We start from the raw sequence: 20,178 nt of genomic DNA, 5'->3' as shown, positions 1-20,178 counted from the left end.
GACGTCATCATCTCTCTCTACTCTTTCCTCATTAGGCCAATCATTGAGTATAATGCCCCATTTGGCATGTACCTCTATAGATACATGCAACAGCTGGAAAGGCCACAAAAGTACCTCATGAAGAGGATCCTACACCTTAAACACATGTCCTACATGGACAGACTCAAAAAAAACTCCAGCTATTCTTTAGCTCATATCGTCTACTAAGAGGGATCTCTGCTTAACTTACAAAGCCATGTCTGACCCAGCTCTGTTTGAAATGCTACATCTAAAGACATCCCAATATCTCCTCACCACATGCTCCAGAGAACTCAACCTCATTACCACAATCAACAGAACATGCTGGAGGGACAGGTTCATAACCCAGAGACTGCCCATGCTCTGGAATAGACTTCCCATACATGTCAAGCAGAGCACCTCACTGGTCCTCTTCAAGAGAAATCTTGACAAGTGGATAGGAAATAGGGAACTAACGTCGGGCGGGATGATGCCAGGGCACTTCTATGAGCTAGGCTTGTAAAGGCTTCAGGCCCATTAGCCTAGTACTTACCTCTGAACCTATGAACCTATGAATGTGTGCCCATATTTAAGCTTAAATGCTCTATATTTTTCTACTTTTTATAATGGGACTTTTTTATGTAGATATTTACCCAAAATATCTTTTCATTCACAGTGACATGACTCTCCTTTCTATATGTGGTTTGTGAAAAATATGTTCTAACATCTGTACAAGCTATGCTATCTAGGAAGGCTGTATGTTCCCTATTAACAGTCAGAGAGTCTTTCTGGGTAAGATAATTTTTACTAACATGAATAAAAGCATCCATATTTCCTTACATTAAGGCATTTGAAGGATTTTTTTACATCCTCTATTTTTGCTTGTGGCACACATAACACCATTCAATGTTCATTATCCTCTCCGCAAATGTAAGTAGCAGTTCCTCTAATAACCCAATCTCTAATTATAAGAACATAATTTCTGACCAGATATCTGCTCTATCAATTGTTACAAAGGAATGATCTTCGTCACTATTCGGCTTATTAATCACATTGTTTTCATTGCATATTACATTTCCAGGCATTCAATTCTCATAGAGCTGGCTTTGTGCATCCACAGCTTGAGCCATGCTGTCAGTTTTTGACTTTCTCCTCTTTTTTCTTACAATAATGATCTTCAATCCTTCCAAGTTCAATTTTGAAATTTTCCTTTTCTTCTGCCCTTTATCTCTTTTTTTCTACCTTCTCTTTTGGAAAAAAATGATGTTATTTTCTATAGACTGATGGTTTTTTGATAGAACAATGTTATCATTCTCTGTGATCTGTGTGTTACATAACAAAGCAGTGTCCTTTTTAGTCTGTATTCTCCTTGCATTACAACATTAATCAGTTTCTTTTACTTCCTTGTCATTTGTTGTGAACATCTTCCTTTCTTTCTTCTTTCTCTTTTATTTTCTTCAATATGCTCATGATCTCTAGACTGCTGAATACTTGTAACCAGAATTTCAAAGTTGCCATCAGTACTATCTTATTTAATAGGTACTGAACTGATATTCCTAAGCATCACACACTTGTGGACTTAGTCACTTTAAGATGTTCTGTCTGTCTTGTGCACCGACATAACCACCTGCAGAACACATTCAACATGTGTGTGGCAGGTCAATGACCCCATCACAGATATCTTAAAACATATATTACTTTTGCAGCTGATGAATACTCAGGCGTCACATGGATACTACACTCATTTCATGGCATTTTCCACAGCTTTATGCCACTCTGACATGTCAATATGCTTGACACTACATTGTGGGATTCCCCCATAGGTCACAACACTAAAATGGCCTATGCTGAGTAACATAAAAGTAAAATAACCCAATTGTGACCAGAGTAAATGTAATGTTTGTAAGTTTTTAGATGTTGGTTTTAGCTCATTTAATGTTAAGAACAGGAAAAATTGATATTGTTGTTTATTTTACTTGTAAATCTAAATTGTTGTTTATATAGCAAGATAGTCTGGATGTCAGTCTTGCTGTGTTGGCAAAACTACAAGGGAATTGCACAGCAAAATTTATGAACCTGTGTATGGTGTTCAGAATAGTGATTTCACCAATGCCTTGGCTAAACATTGTAATGAGTGCAGATTTAAATCGTTATCTGCCTTCTGTTATAGATTGCATCAGAAAAAATAATTTTAAATTTCACGCAGAAGAAAAAATTGATCTGAAGGAATACTGCTGGCAGCTAAGATGGATGCATGTGATAGCCCTGGGCTAAATGATAAAGAAAATTTTAAAGTTTATTTAAAAAAATTGAGGCATTAAGATCTGTGATTGGTTCTTGCAGTCACATGACTCAATCATACATAATCAGAAATGGTAAAAAAGTTTTCCAGAAATTTCCACTTTTGCCAACCTGTCCCAAGGACAAAAGAGACTTAAAACATTAAACTATTAATTAAAAATATGAGTATAAATGTATTCCTGGTTATGAAGAGTGAACGTTCTTCATTTTATATATGTCTGTCTGTATATATATATATATATATATATATATATATATACATATATATATATATATATATATATATATATATATATATATATATATATATATATGGGTCTACTTTGAAAGAAAACACATTTCACTGAAACTCATTTCTTCAAAGCCTCATTTCACTGAAAATTTGTTAATTCACTGAAAGCTGACTTCACTGAAAACTCATTTGACTGAAACTCATTTAGTCTAAACAGGTATATGCCCTGTTCCCCACTGTTGTGCGATCCTGGAGTTAGTATATATAGACATGGATTCTTACAAGTCAAATGAATAATTATTTCCAGAAAATAATATATACCGAAACTATGTGTGGGAGGGCACCCCCCTAACTATATATACTAACTCTAGAATCGCACTACAGTGGGAAACGGGACATATACCTGTTTAGATGAAATGAGTTTTAGCCAAATGTATTTTCAGTGAAGTGAGCTTTCAGTGAATTGTGCTCAGGGTATTCATTTCCAGTGAAATGATGCTTCGACGAAATGAGTTTCAGTCAAATGTGTTTTCTATCAAACAAAGTAGACCCATACATATATATATATATATATATATATATATATATATATATATATATATATATATATATATATATATGGTTCCCTATCAGAAGCCTGAAACACTATAAGCCTGAAAATCAAAATCCTGAAAACTATAGACTGAAAATTCAAAATCCTGAAAGCCCAAAATCCTGAAACTCAAAATCCTGAAAACACAAATAATGCTAATATGTCACTATAAAGACACTAATATCTACCAACTGACCCTGACCCTAACCCTAACCCTAACGTCCGTCACTATCACACACTCACCTGACCTGCGCCCTAACCCTAACTCACTTAAACTGCCCCTAACCCCAATATTTGTCACTATTGCATACATGCCTAACCTGCGCCCTAACCCTAACTCACTTAAACCGCCCCTAACCCTAACATAAAACCAACCGCACACTTACCTGAACCCAACGCATGACCCAACACCACAGGGCTAACAATAGCAAAGCCACAATGATGTCAGTATGTTCATTTTGTGTTTTCAGGATTTTGAGTTTCAGGATTTTGGGCTTTCAGGATTTTGAATTTTCAGTCTATAGTTTTCAGGATTTTGATTTTCAGGCTTATAGTGTTTCAGGCTTCTGATAGGGAACCATATATATATATATATATATATATATATATATATATATATATATATATATATATATATATATATATATATATATATATATATATACACACACACACACACACACACACACACACACACACACACACACACACACACACACACACACACACATATACACACATACATACAAACAAGCCATTGTTTTCTACATAAATAAATATCTTGTTTACATATTAGGTATATTGATCAGACATCATATCACATAAAAATTGAAAAAGCACTCCACACATTACACAGAAGTAAAAAATAAACACGTCATATTAGAAATGGGAAATGGATATAAAGATTGTCATATCTCTTAACTTCTCAGCTCAAGAAATCTGGGTAACAACTAAAATAATAGGGGACATAAGCCCAAAAATAGGGACAGATGTTAAATGGAGACTTAATAGAATAACATGATTTGCCTTAGCATGCATTTTCTGAAAGATATGAAGTCTGAATCTCAAATTCATGCCATTATTTAGTGACTTCAGTCCTCAGTGATTTGCCAGAAACTCACATATTTAATGAGGCAAAAATTTGGACATTCTGTGTAAATCTGTGCAGAAAAGAGGTATGTTATATAAGAAATTAACTTTGCTGAAAAGCTTTGTAAAGGCCATAATTAGATCAACAGTTTCCAGAAGAATATAAATTATTATATGAGATGATAGAAGCTATTACATAACTACACTTATTGTTACAATGATGATACAGACTTATTCACCTATTCATTTAAATGCATTATTAATTCTGCTGCTTTCTGGCATAGCATGGTGACAAAATATGATACTCAGTCTATGTGTGGTATTATGATGTCAATTGTTTTCTAAATGCATTTATATGTAAGCAAAAACAGCTATTGTACACAATATAAATCTTTTTCTAGTACTAGTGTAGTTTTAGGAATGATAAGTATTATTTTTAATTTTACAATATAATTTCTCAGAAACTTTACGCTGTCAGATGTTAGTATTGCTTCTGATACTTTTCATTTCCGTAATGATTAAAATTTTGAAAATAAACAGGCTAAGGGATTTATTAAGATCCCTAATGCAGGCTGCAAGGCATGTGGTAAAAAGGCTGTGTTACCATGATGTGGTATTTTTTGATTAAGAGACACATTAACCTCACTGAAAAAGTACTTCAATGTGGGCTAATTTGCATGTCTCTGAATTGCATTACCTATCACATAGTTCAGATCAATGGTTCCCTCAATAGGTAACAATGCTAGCAGTTATATGATGAATGTTAAGGCATACCCCCCATCAGTCACCTTCTCACAGAAAAAGACACATAAAACACACAGGCAGACACACAGAGATACAGACAGATACAGCAAGACAGACACATACATACACGCACACACACAGACATGCACCATACCCCTTACCTGTTCTTGTTTTCAGAAAGTCTGCAATGTCTCCATTTTCCTTGCCCAGAAAATTCACAGATAATTACCATTTACTGGAAAGGCTCACCCAGATTCTGCTAATGTTTGCTATGAGGGAAAGGTGAGTTTGCTCTTTATTTGTTGTGTTTTGTATTACATTATTGTCTTTTTCTGTTTCGTATACTGTGATTTGTTTTCTTTGCACTGTGTTTTACTTGTATTCTGCTTTTAACTGCATGCTAAAACTTGAAAAGAGACCACAGCTCTGTCTCTTTTGAGTCAGACAGAAATTAGAAGAGGTCAATTAAGGAGTCACACATAAGTTACAACAGGTCAACTAAGGTTAATCATCTGTGAACTGAGGAGGTGGAGCTAGGAACTAAACCTTCTATTTAAGGGGTAAAATAAAACATTTCAGAGCTTTACTGGAAAGGCTCACCCAGATTTTGCTACAGTTTGCTGTGAGGGAAAGGTTAGTTTTCTTTTTTTTGTTGTGTTTTGTATTACTTTATTGCTTTTTCTACTTTGTATACTGTGATTTGTTTTCTTTAGACTGTGTTTTACTTGTATTCTGCTTTTAACTGCATGCTAGAACTTGAAGAGACCACAGCTCTGTCTCTTGTGTGTCAGACAGAAAATTTTCCAACCCTCCCAACTGGTTACTGTTGTGTTCTTAAACACCACTGTCTTTCTAGTTGCCTGCCCCTTATGTTAATTTGACCGTATCTCTCATTTCTTCTCTGCTTTTACTGGCTGGTGTGAGTAAGCAGAAATTTATCATTTTTGTGAAATCACTCCCCTTCAACTATTTAAATTTATTGGCCATCCTACTGTATTCCATAGTACCAGAATAAAAAAGTGCCCACCCCCTTTCAATCTATCTTGCTGTTTTAAAAATAGAGACTCTCCACTAAAACTTAACTTTTAGATAAATAAAACGTAATTTACCTACTTTCACATCTAATTCCTCTAGTGCACACTGCAGTTTTTAGTATAAACCATTTTTTTCATCTTACCTTTAAGCATCTATTGTGAGACCACCAGTTATTGGAGAGCCCACATTCTGCCTCTCAGTAGTCATCTTGGGATTAGTGCTTCTGTTTTGTGCTGGTGAGAGAAGGAGTGCAGTTACATTATTTCCTGAAGACTGCTGATCACTAGAAAGTGTAATAACTGCTTTAGAGGTGACAGCTTAGAATCTGTGATTATATTCTGATCTCGGTGAGAGTAGGAGCAGAGTGCATTGATTCCTGACTTTTTCTGCTTGGAGAGTGAATGTCTGTGCTTAACATACCTGATTGGTCTGGTTGCTATTCAAGGCATCTACCAAAAAAAGGCTACAAGCCTGCAGACCATTGCATCATCTGGGACAAGACTGTGGATCACCAAACAGGCTGTGGCCTGCTTCTCTTCTTGCGATTGGTGCTAAAACTAGTTAGTTTTAGCTAGAACTAGTCAGCTTTTTTTAGTTTCAGCACTCAAAACTGTTTCCTTGTGCTCAACACTTGCTCAGAACTCATTCTAATCACTAAATAAATGACAAATTACTACAGCACTCGACTATCCTCACTTGTCAAGAGGAAAACAGCTCTTAGTACTTAAATTAATAAGCACCTATTAAGGCATGCCCATGGTTCAGCTCCTGGTGTTTTCTCCTGTCCACCTGATGAATCTGGGCATCTTGGGGCAATGTAGCAATTACCTCATGTACACCAACAACCCTCTCCTGCTACCACCCAAAACTACAACCTGTGAGAGATGCACCTATATAGCCAAACTGGAAGCCAAGTTCTCTCCAGCCAAGACTGGACTAGACATTCAAGATGAGAAGGTTAACACCTGCACCATGCCACACTCAACACATAGTCCTTCAAAACCCACACTACCAAACTCCCCACACATAGGAACACAAAGCACATACCCACATTCATGGAGGCTCTCAATAAAAATCTTCCCAAGCAACAGAGACCTCCCAAGCTGAAATGCAGACAACCACCACCCCTTAACACTACCCAAATGACACATAACCCACACAATTAGTGTGCCACTCAACCTCAGCCCATAAGGCAAAGCAACATACCCAACACACTAGTCATAGGTAACTCTATAGTCAGGCGCACTGATGTCCCAGTCACCAGGCTAAACAAGGAGAAAGTTACTGTCAGCTGTCTGTCGGGTGCCAGGATCCACCACATAATGCACGCACTCAGGTCACTCTACAACAAGTACAAATATGTCCATGTTGGTGTGAATAACCTGAGATATATCTCCCTGGACTACATGAAAAGAGACATGGAGGAGCTCTTGGATCTTGTAGCCTAGGCAGGTATGACCCTAGCCCTGAGTAGCATCCTGCCATCATCGAGAATAATACCATAGTACAAGGACAAAATGATTGACTTCAACAATTGGCTAAGCTTCTGGTGTCATTCTAAGGAGATCCAGTATCTGTCTGCCTGGGATGACATGGTCGACGGACCACGATGCTTTGGAAGAGATGACCTGCATGTGTCTCTTCTAGGATTGTGGATACTGGCTAAGGCTCTTGCCACCCCTATAGTGCCTTTTTTAGGCAAGGTTCAAATGCTAAATTCACCACCATAACAGGTACAAGCAAGCAGACTCTAAGGATAATGCTACTCAATGCTAGAAGTCTAAACCTCAAAATGCACTCACTTGAGGCACTCCTTAAAATGGGGAACATCAACATCTGTAGATTGACAGAGACCATGTTCAAGGCTCCAGGGAGCACCCCTGCATTACCGGGCTATAATTCATACCACACCTTTTGGCCACCTAACCTGGACCGAAACACTAAAGGTGGAGGAGTGTCAATATTCATTAAGGATAGCCACACCTCCAGGCTAGTTTCTCAACATAATGCATCCAAAATTATCCAAGTGCAACTAGCACTGGGCAAGACTGCAATCCAGGTTGTAGCTTGTTACAGATCCCCTACCATGCCCCAGGATTCCCACTCTTCATTTCTTAAGATATTGGAAAATATTAAGGGACAGCGCAATACCATAATTATGGGTGATTTCAACTACCCCACCATCAACTGGGAAAACTACTCACATACCAACTCATTTGCTCAATGTTTTCTGGAATTCATAAATTCCAACACCTTGGATCAGCTTGTCCACACTCCCACCAGGGGCAGCAGTATCCTGGACCTGGTCATTACCAATATGGGTAACTGGTGTTCCACACCACAGGTCAACTCTTTGCTGGTCAAATCACCACAAGCTAATCACCTTAGACATCCATATCCCACCCCCTCCCATTAAGGAAACCACCATCATAAACTACTTCAAAGCCAACTTCATGCTTCTTAATACAGAAGTGGCAAACTTCACGACACCCATGCAGATGGAAAATAGAGTTATGACTGCTGAATCTTACACAAATGTACTCTATAAGCACATACATGAGTGCATGGATCGTGCCATCTCCAAGAGAACCAAGATGCTATACTCCCAAAAAAGGAAGCCAATCTGGTGGTCCCCTGCCATAAACAAACTCTACAACAGAAGGAAGAAGCTGTTGCAAAAAAAGAGCAAAATCCCAAGATTGGAGGAATTCTCTGGTCAGCCTCAGCAAGAAGCTGAGATCCCTCATAAAATCCTCCAAAGCCAGTTATGAAAATAAAATCGCCACTGATTCCAAAGACAACCACAAAGCATTCTACAGCTATGTCAAGAATCTCAATGGCAATACTGAGATCTGCTTTGAGCTACAGCACAATGGCACTAAATACACAGAACCAACCGATATTGTCAACATCCTGGCAGATAGGTTCAGTGCTAACTTTACCCCCTTCTCACCCTCCAAAGGGCCCATCTTAATACTGGAAGAATGCAAAGCCCCTGTAATCATGGATGAACAAGTAAAGACCACACTCTCCAAAGCCAAGAACACAGCATCCATGGGACTATACAATATCCCAGGCTGCGTACTGCACAAACTACAGAATGAACTGGCACCCCACCTAAGTACCATGTTCAGTCATAGGCTCACTTCAGGCTATGTGCCTACTGAATGGTGCACAACGATGGTTATCCCACGCCACAAAGGGGGTGCCACCATGGACACTGGAAACTAACGACCCATTAGCCTGATGAACCTGGTCTGCAAGGCCATGGAACATATCATCTCGGAGCTTATAACCAAAGACATAGGTAACCTCCAAACCCTGGACCCCACTCAGTTTGGGTTTGTAAAAGGTAGATCATGTCTACTAAACCTGACTGACTTCTTTGAAGCAGTCACTAGAGTCGTAGACGAGGGCAAGGTAGAACACACAGCCTATCTTGACCTCACCAAGGCTTTCAACATCATTCCCCACTCTGGAATTATAGATAAACTCACTAAACTGGGAATTAATCCCTATGTCACAAGATGGGTGGCCAACTGGCTCACTGACAGAACCCACACAGTAAAAGTAGCCGACTCCAAGTCCAACTTCAGACCAGTGACAAGTGGAGTACCACAGGGTTCGGTCCTGGGTCCTCTCCTGTTTGGCATCTACTTCTCTGAAGTGCAGGCCAAACAGAAGGTCTTTGGCTAACAAAGTTCACAAATGACCACAAACTGGGGACCATGATAGAATCACATAATGATGTAGACATTCTACAAAAAAGCCTCACAGAGACAGATGCTTGGTGTCAAAGCCATGGCCTGAAGCTCAATGCCAACAAGTGCATTGTCATCCCCTTTGGGAAAAACTCTGTACCCATGAACTGCCACATAGGTGGAAGCTCACTAAACACTGAAAGTGTGATAAGTGACCTCAGGACACAGGTGGACAGCAGTCTCTCCTTTGATAACCACATTGCCACAGTAGTCAAGAAATCCTTGTATGTGGCACACCTCATCACAAAAGGGTTCTCCTCTAGAAAAAAGGAGATCATTGTTCCTCTCTACTCATCCCTCATCAGACTCATTATAGAGTACAATGCCCCGTTTGGCATGTATTTCATAAGACAACTACAACAACTGGAAAGGCCACAGAAATACTTCACTAAGAGGATTACAGGCCTCAAACAGATGCCATACGCAGACCATCTCAAAAAGCACCAGCTCTACTCCGTCGCATATCGCCTACTCAGAGGTGATCTCTGCCTAACATACAAAGCTATTTCAAACCCAGAGCTGTTGGACATGCTACACTTAAAGAAATCCCAGTCTATCCAAACTACATGCTCCAGGGAACTAAATGTTGTCATCACAATAAACAGAAAATGCTGGATGGATAGATTCCTGTCTCAGAGACTTCCCATACTCTGGAACAAACTACCCATTCATGTCAAGAAAAGCTCCTCATTGCCCTTCTTTAAGAAAACTCTTGATGACTGGATGGGAAATAGAAAATTCACCCCTGTGATCACTTCTGCAGCACTTCTTGACAGGGGTACAGGAAAATTATTTTATTGGCTGGTGAAAGCCAGGGAACCTTTTTGGCTAGCCTTATATAGACCACAGGGCCGATAGCCTAGTACCTACCTATGAACCTATGAATTAGTCTTTAATGCCAGATGTTTGAGTTTCATATTTCATATCCTTCAGTAAATGCATGCTAGGGCAAAAGCTGTTTATGAGGTCAGGAGGTATATGTAATGTTTCCTGTCCCTCTCCCTCATATATCACATGACGTTTTAGGCACTGCACAATGCTTAACATTGTGTCAAAGATGTGTGGTTCAAGACCTCTTTTACTCCATAGTTTTTATTTTATTTTTTATTGTTTTTATATATTTGAAGTAACAATTCCTTTTGTCTAGTGGTGGTGCAGCGGACTAATATCCTCTGTGTGAGGTGGGAGGGTGCACAGATTGCGGTCTACTTAGAGCCTTTTCTCTGGTGTTGAATGGTTTCTTCATCCCTCCTCCTTGTTTAGTTTATCTGCCACTTAGTACAATAATAGTTGTTATTCCTGATGGCTAGTATTTCCCCCAATCCTGAAAGTGATCAAAGTGCCATTAAAGTATTGAATTTTTAGAGTAGCCCTTGGAGTCTAGTATCGCCCATTCTCTCCGATTCCGATAATGATTGAATTGTTCTTAAGGTATGAGATCTTTACAATTATCCCTGGTATCTAGTGTCACCCTCTCACCCCATTTCCCATACTCTTAAAGTACTATTAAGGGATGAGATGTTTCTGAGATATCCTTGCTGTCTCACCCTAATCCCCATGCTTTTAAAGTGTTATTGTGGCAGGAGTTAACCCTGGTGGCTAGTGTTCTCCCCCACCCAATGTTGCAGACTCTGCTCATTAGTCGAGGTGTGTGGAAGTATGATAACCACCCCAACTGCTTCCATATACACACACACACACACACACACACACACACACACACACACACACACACACACACACACACACACACACACACACACACACACACACACACAAACACACACACAGCTCTCTACCAACCTGATGGCATTCATACACTCATCTATTTAATTCATCCACACACACACACACACACACACACACACACACACACACACACACACACACACACACACACACACCTGACCCTATTTCCTACCTTCCCTACCCCTAACTCCCAGGCAGACATGCACTCATACATGTAACTTCTGCCATACACTCATGCTCACACCTCCCAACCCTGCCTTACCAGTAAACTCCCAAGCACATTCCTATACTGCAAATGATGGAACCATCCTTTTGACCATTTACATTACTGCAACATGGATGGAGACAATTCCAGGGAGGGAGCACATGGCTAATTAGCATATTCATCTCCCCTGACTGCCTCATTAGCATTTAGCATGGCTGCAGAGTCAGTCCAATGCAGTGCTGCACATCCTTGTGCAAAGGCGCTGTGTTAAGGCTGTCTTTGAATTCGAAAAGGTTACCTCACAGTAACCTTTATGAATTTAACCCTGGATATACTGGCGATGTTTTCTACCCCTTCACACTTTTTGTAAGATACAGTAAGAACTGTTTGTTTTCTGTGATTTTAATTGTATCTTGAATTCCATGTGCACATGTAATCATATCAACAACTTTTGTGTTGTGTTCTTATACCTTAGCACTAAAATAATGCATTCATTCTGCAGTGTCTGCACTGATCACTAATATTAAAGCAACTCTGCTTTAAGCAATGCTTGATTTTTCATTAAGCTGGCAGCTGAATCTCAGTGGAAAACATGTTTCCTTCCCATCATACTTTCTTTTTCAACAGTTACGGTTACAGTTCATATTTTTGTGTACTCTGATCTTCTTTTGCTTCTTTGCAACTAAATCAGTTTTCTGTTCTTACACAAAGATCTTCATCATTAGATCAGTCCTTCAGTGGCCTTAAGTAAGGACTGGACCAGCCAGCTTTCCAGCTTTAGGGCTCCTGCTACTTCCATGTAACCTGGCCAGTGGTACACATGAAGGATGCAGAGTAAAACCAGAGGATAGGGTTCCAGAGTTCAGAGCTTTCACGTCTCACAAAATACGGAGGCCAGAGCCCTGTCAGACAGGAACACAAAAAATACACTCTGGTAACAAAGTGCAAAATAGGGGGATGGAGGAAAGGAGGTAGTGGTTACTGTAGCAGTGAGCTACTTCCACACATTGTTATGGTCGGTTTACTTAAGCAACATAGGATGAACACCACAGCTTATTGAGTAAGGAAGGAGGAAGATGGATCAGAATAGTCCTAGCCTGCTCTAGACCTAGAAAAGCATCTAGATTTTAGTGTTTGGTGAAGCTGTGCATCAAAGACCAAGTCACTGCATCTGGTATGTTTCTAGAGTCCAACCTATCCCAAAACCCAGAGAAGTAGCCAGAGCTCTGGTGGAGTGAGCCCTGACTTTGCCTGGATATGTCTTGCTTAGGTGAGAGTAACAAGTAATAACATGTGACAACCAATTGGAAATATTGTTTTTTTACAATTGATACACTGACCACTTTACTGTTCAGAACAACAATTTGTTCTTTCCTTGATACTGTTTCAGGTTGTATTGTTTCTTTCTTTTATAGTTGTTTTTATTTCTGATATTTTTTGCATTTTCTACAGATCTTCATTCTTTTGCTGCAGATTTCTATCAATTCCTTTAAAAAAAAGAACGGTCATTACACTTTGCACAATAGACAAACCCTTCTGTTTCATTAAATGCATACCACAGACTATTTGTGAATATCATGTTTTTGTATTCTAAAAGATTCTGGTACTTGTTCTTTTAAATCTTATGTTACCATCTTAATTCTCACTTTCTGATAGAAAATATGTTATTTACATCTAAAGAGGATATTTGATGTATGCCATTAGAAATTTTGTGCCCTGTCTCAATTCCTACTATCTATGTACGCCTTAAACTTTTAGGGGCATTAGGTTTTGTTTCTTACTTAGCCTTGTCTTCCATTTAATTTATTTACAAATGCACCCCTTCATATTTGGATAATGTTCTTTTACTTCTCAGGCATGCTATACTTTGTTAAAGAACAACATAATGCTTAATCAAATCACTCATAGAGAAGTTCATCAGAGATGCTATTGCAGTGCTGTTGCATTTTTTCTTTCCCTAGACTTTATTCTTCATTCAGTATAATATATTCTTTCCTCAGACCTCCCTTGCCTTCCCCTTTTCTATCCTATTCTACTAATTTAGAGCATGTGGATGGTGCTTGTTATGGCTGCAGTCACTTATGCTCATGCGCCAGATTTATTGAACAAGATTATTGTCTTTTGACTTTCCTAGCTGTTTATTCAGTTGTCTGTTTGCTTGTTTACTTATGCATTAGATTTTTAACCAAGAATGCTCAACTAGAAAGTTCCCTTTTCAGTGGAGTCCCATGAAAGAAAGCTCCAATCCACAACATGAATGTGTAGGTATTTCACAGCAGACACAGCTAACACATTGTTAATAAGTTCAATTATTTTTCATTTTTTCTTTTTTGACCAAGTTAGTTATGCTATGGTCAGTTGCCTCTTTCCTACTACTAGAGAATTTTAGCCAGGGTATCAGAGACTTCCCCTACTTATTTGATATTTGCCGTGGGATCTTTTACATCCTTCTTACCTACCACCAACTGAAGCAGATGGGACCTCAGTTTAATATCTTATCCAGGGGATGACTCATCAGGGTGTAACACCCCACAAATGCTGCATTGTAGTATTAGCAATCTAATCACCTGAAGTGGGACTAAAACCCACAGCCTTCTGATCTTCTAGCACCAAAGGTTGGTGTATTCCTTGCTTTGCTCCTGACAATTCACATATACTACTGACACATATATTAGTAGTTACATTTTTAAGCATGAAATGAGAATTTCATGGAAACAAACACACACACACACACACACACACACACACACACACACACACACACACACACACACACACACACACACACACACACACACACACACACACACACACACACACACACACACACACACACACACACACACACACACACACACACACACACACACACACACACACACATACAGATATATGCGCACAGCTTGATAAACAAAGATTTTATTGCAAAAAGTTCAAGTGTTTTAGTGAAACATGATGGTTAACATCCTAACAGAAGAGATTGTACAGAAGCAAATGGTTATGGGTTATGCCTTGGTGGTTCATAGGTGAATATTAGGCTGACTGTCCTGAAAGGTCATTTTAAAGCTAACCAGTAACCTGAGGTCAGAATTAAACCCTATACCTTGCACCTATGAGGTGGCAATCTTAACCAAAATATCAGCCATTATGCTAAACCCACCCCCATAGAACAGCAAAGTTTGCTGTTGTATGACATGCTTGCTCATGTTTGTGTAGGTGAGATCAGAGTAGTTAGCAGGTGATAATAAAAAGATTAGTTAGCATAATTGGGGAGTGAAGCATCAAACACATGTTAGGTGTAGCCAGCATAGCATTATATGAGAGAGGTGATATAGCTAACAGAGTCATTTAAGCTCCTTGTCACTTCTAGTCATAACATCACTCCTTGTTGGAGCTAAGCTGATTATTAATAACACAATCAGTAAGTTGTGCACACCTCACTTTTTTAATGAGAAATAGGTTTATTGAATTAAGTTAGGATGTATTTATTTGCTGGAGTAGTGGTATGATCTTTGTTTTTTTTCATATAATCCTTTTTTTTTTGTCCAGAAAGGTTAACACCATTAATTATCTGATTATTAGATGCAAAGGGTACTGATGTGATATTACATGACAAAGAGATATAGTCTTCAAGTTCTGAGCCACAGCTGCATTGAGCAAAAGCCTGATTACAGTTAACCATGTTTCATACCTCTCAACCAGAAATCTGGACAAAACCATAAATAATGGGGCTACAAAGGCCCAAGAATAGTTTTTTTTTAATATTGCTCTTGCAAACCTAGAAAGTTGATAGAATAACAGGCTTTGCATTGGCATGCATTTTATATAGGATATGAAGTCTAAAATTCAAATTTATGTTATTATTTTCTGACTTCAGCCCTCAATGACTTGAAAGTAAACCACAATTTTGGAGAAAGAGGCCAAAACTATAAGACAAAAATCTGAACATTCTGTGAAAATCTGGACAGTTAAGAGGTATGCACATCATAGTGTCATCTGCAGGAACAACAAAGGAGGTATCAGCATAGCTGATAATGCTTGTATCCTCATACTAACTGATTATATCATGCACAAAAATTATAAAAGGAAGTGTCTCTGTGAAGGAACCCTGAAACTACCAGTATACATTGCAAAGAAGGAAATACAGCCCTATTCCATCTACTTGAATAGTCTTGGTTAACTTAGTTTACTAATCCATTCTTTCTAAATGAACAGCCTTTGTTATTGAAAACATTAGTAAACTCCCTAATGTCACTAGTTATAAGACCATTAATAGGTTCGTAGGTGTGTACTAGGCTAACGGACCTGGAGCCTATATAAGCCTAGTCCAAAAGCTTAGCATGTCAAACTGTGTCAAATGGTTTGTAGTGTTCTGAGAAGAAATAACTGATAATTCTGCTACAGTCTTGACTGATCAAAGCTGTATTCTATAACATCAGGAAAGGTTATATCAGTCCTATGTTTTGATCTTAAATTATGATGAAAGTTTGATAATAATGCTGGTATTTAGTAAGTACTAGATGTCTACAATTTTCTAGATTTTTTGATGAATAAGTCAAAAGTTCAGTGGAATAATAGTTTAGTAGGTCCTACATTTATAGAATGGTCTAGAATTTTTGATGGCTGAAGACAATAGTTTAATGCGATGATCGCTGCTTAATGTGACTGTAGATCCACCTTTGTGAAATGGTACAATTATATCTTTCCAATTTTGAGAGTGTAGTAAAAATAGAGACTTCATGAATGGCTCCATGAAACATTTCAGCCATCCAGAAGGAAGATTATCAATTACAAGTAAATTAGGTCTTGATTTATGTATGAATTTATGAGACTGATATTGGAGGATGAACATTATGGATAACATGATACACAACAGTCAATCATCTGCCAATCTGACATGGCTTTTTAAAAGATTCATTAAATTGCAGAAACATTGATAACCAATATAACTGTCACTAGGATGAGGACAGGGGACTAGTTTGAGCTTCGACTGGAAGTGAGCAGTTAATCATTATTGTTTTTTTTTTTTTTTTGCAGTGGGGGTGTTGTGATAAAAATATTGTTGATTAAGATAAATATTCTTTTTATTGAATAAGATATGTTTTTTTACTTGGTTACCAGCCTCTCCCAAGCTGACATGATCAGATTTTAGTTTAAAATGATGAAAAGCAAGCATCACATTAATTACTAGAGAAGTCTATGGTATATCTAGACTCAGGACATCTCTCTTTGCAGAAATATTATATAATTTTTGAGATGCTCAGAAAAGAACAGAGCTGGAGTACAGCATCTAATCTGAACAAAAGTGCCCAACTAATAATTATCAGTACATGACATAAGGTGGAGACATCACTTTTTCTCATATTTCTAAAGATGAAGTACATTTGCACCACATTAATTTTAGTATGACTACATATAGCAAACCCAGGCAGTTGATCAGTAATGGAATTAATTCTAAAGCCTTCCTAAGTAATGCTGCTAAATATAGTTGTAAAACCCAGCGTAGACTACTGTCATGTTTGCAAGTTGTGTCTATTATAAAACTTGGGTTTATCTTCTGGGTGAGACTGTACAGGTAAACTGGGTTTTTTGGATTCATCTACTGTTTGCTTCCTATCAATGTTGAAGTCTCTCATGGAGATATGTTTCATTATTACATTGGTGGAGAGCAATTTCTAGCACAAGAAGAGAAATGCTATGGATTTCCCAATTTTTCTAATCAAAGTTCACATCATGTTTAATTTTCTGCTGATCATACAAAACTGAATATTGAGTTTAGATGATCATCGCCTGTTGAAGACAATTTGTTTTGTAACATTAAGTTGCTGACTATTCGTCTGATCCATAGTCTAATTTTCCTTGTAGTAAAAACAAAATATCAACCTGAGACATGAATGGGATGTAAATTATTGGGAATAAATGAAGGATTGCTAGTAAAACATGAACACATGAGAATAAAGCTTAGTAAGGAATATTTCAGAAGAGTAAAGCTAATATTGAAAACTGCCTTGACATCTAGGAATGAAGTCCAAGCTATAAATAAATTTGCTTCCTGTTCTAACTTACAGCTTTCATGTGATTGACTGATCCCAAACAGCATTCAGTCATTGGGACAAGAAAACAAGAAAAATGATTAATGCTTATCAAATGATATATAAAAACAGTAACATACCAAAAGTATATACCGCTCAGTCTGAAGGTGTATGGGCTTCTGCAAAACTGACTGCAATGTTTAGGTACAATAGTACTGCGTACATATTTTCTGACATTGTAAGATTCCCATAGTGAAAGTTCTAAACCACAAAGAGAAGTCTCAAATGACATTTTTGTTTAGTTTAGTAGAGGTGTTTTGCAAAAGAATGGAAATGGAAAACAAATCAGATATAGACAATAATCAAACAGCAACTGAAAGCGCCAAAAAAGAAAGGAAAGCATATAAAGGAAAGGACCAGAAGAAAGGGAAAGAAAATTAAAAAGCCCACATATATTGTGGCAAGTATAGAAAAAAACTCCTAGAACAACCACATATTGACCAGGATTTGAAACAAGAATGGTTAGGGAGAGGTGAATTTAAACTAAAATATGAGAGGCTAATCGTGAGTCCAAGATTGTGAGGTGCATAGAAATTTATTTGCAAAGTCTTTTTATCAGAAGTGGAAGAAACAGATAAATGCAGGTTCTGTAAAACAGAAATGGAAACATTTGCACACCTTGTTACTGGTTATGATACATTCATGGCTGTGGGTCTGTACACTGAAAGGCACAATGATGTGGCAAGAGATTTGCATTGAGGATTGAGCGAGTATTACAATACAGAAGTAGCTGAAATGCATTAGAAACACGTTCAATATTACAATACAAAAGTAGCTGAAACGCATTAGAAACACGTTCAGTATTACAATACAGAAGTAGCTGAAACGCATTAGAAACACGTTCAGTATTACATACAGAAGTAGCTGAAACACATTAGAAACACATTCAGTATTACAATACAGAAGTAGCTGAAACGCATTAGAAACACGTTCAGTATTATAATACAGAAGTAGCTGAAATGCATTAGAAACACATTCAGTATTACAATACAGAAGTAGCTGAAATGCATTAGAAACATGTTCAGATCACACAAGATCATCCAATATCAGCAGCTGAGAAAATGGATGCAAGAAAACTAACTATAGCAGTCCAAGGGGAAAAAACAGACAAAAGCAATGTGAATTGCTTAAATTTTTCCATCCAGCGATTTTAGTGCCTTTTGTACTGAGAAACAGAAAGTCATAAAATACCAGTATTTGCAAGGAGAAATGAAAGCAAAGTGGAAGTAAGATACTAGGGCAGTTCCAAAAGTGGTAGGACAAACAGGAATAATAAAAACAAAATTACAGTTGTACTTAAATGGGCTACCAATACATGTAACCCCATATGAACTGCGGAAGGAAGCAATTCTGGGTACATTGTGTTTGCTGAATGAGAACTCGTAGTAAACATCAAAGACTGAAGCAATGCTAGTTTCATGATCTTTAATCATACCCTGACTTAGGAATGGAGTTCATTCATATCATAGTATTAGGAACCCAGAACATTTGGATAAAATATAAGAAGAAGGGAGTATATTTCATCAGAGCACACTCATTGACTTTTTTAAATATCTTACCTTTATCCACTCTGCTTCCTCTGTAGTCCATTAAAATTTCATTGTATGCCTCTCCTTTCTGAGAACAGTTTTAGCATCTCAGCGTGTCTTGTACTGCTATGTTGTTATGTTCTTTCTACCGTCTTCTCGGCTACAAAGATAACTTAAAAACAAACAATGTTAAATGACTAACTCTACTAGACCTGCAATATACTATCATAAAAATATATAATGTAGAAACTGCATAAAGGGAGACTCCAGCTCATAGGTCCTAATCAGGGATGATAGCTGATTTCAGTGAGCCAGATAAAAAAAAAAAAAAAAGAAAAAAAAAAAAAAGGAAATCCTTTAGAAGTTTCTTGCTTCCTCCACTAGAAGTCTTTGAGTTACAAATCCCAGAGGCACCAACTCAATGAAAACAACTACTTGACAAATCAGCCACACAAATAATTAATTAATTAATTAATTAATTAATTAATTAATTAATTAATTAATTACTTCATTCATTCATTCATTCATTCATTCATTCAAATAAAAATAAATATAAGTGTTTTTGCATGAGGACAACCCCCTACAACCCCATCTTAAACTGATATACAAACCGGCTACAAAAGAAAGAAATCACTGCTGGTGCACACATAGCTGATTCCTTGAGGAGTTGTAACTTGAGTAAAGAAGACACTTTAGCTTCTTGTCAGATGAATGGAACTGACAGCATGATGACCTGAGTAATCTGACTGACATGTGGTTTCTCTGACTCTTTAATGTCAGGTATTAAGCTTCACACCTTGCACTAGTTATTTAGTTTTGCATGATGCATCTGATTTGACTTCCCCTGAAATG

The sequence above is a fragment of the Protopterus annectens genome, chromosome 1.part2 (genome assembly GCF_019279795.1).
Source record: "Protopterus annectens isolate FY-2018-M chromosome 1.part2, PAN1.0, whole genome shotgun sequence".
Classification (NCBI taxonomy): domain Eukaryota; kingdom Metazoa; phylum Chordata; order Ceratodontiformes; family Protopteridae; genus Protopterus; species Protopterus annectens.
Note: the sequence above shows the minus strand (reverse complement) of the source record.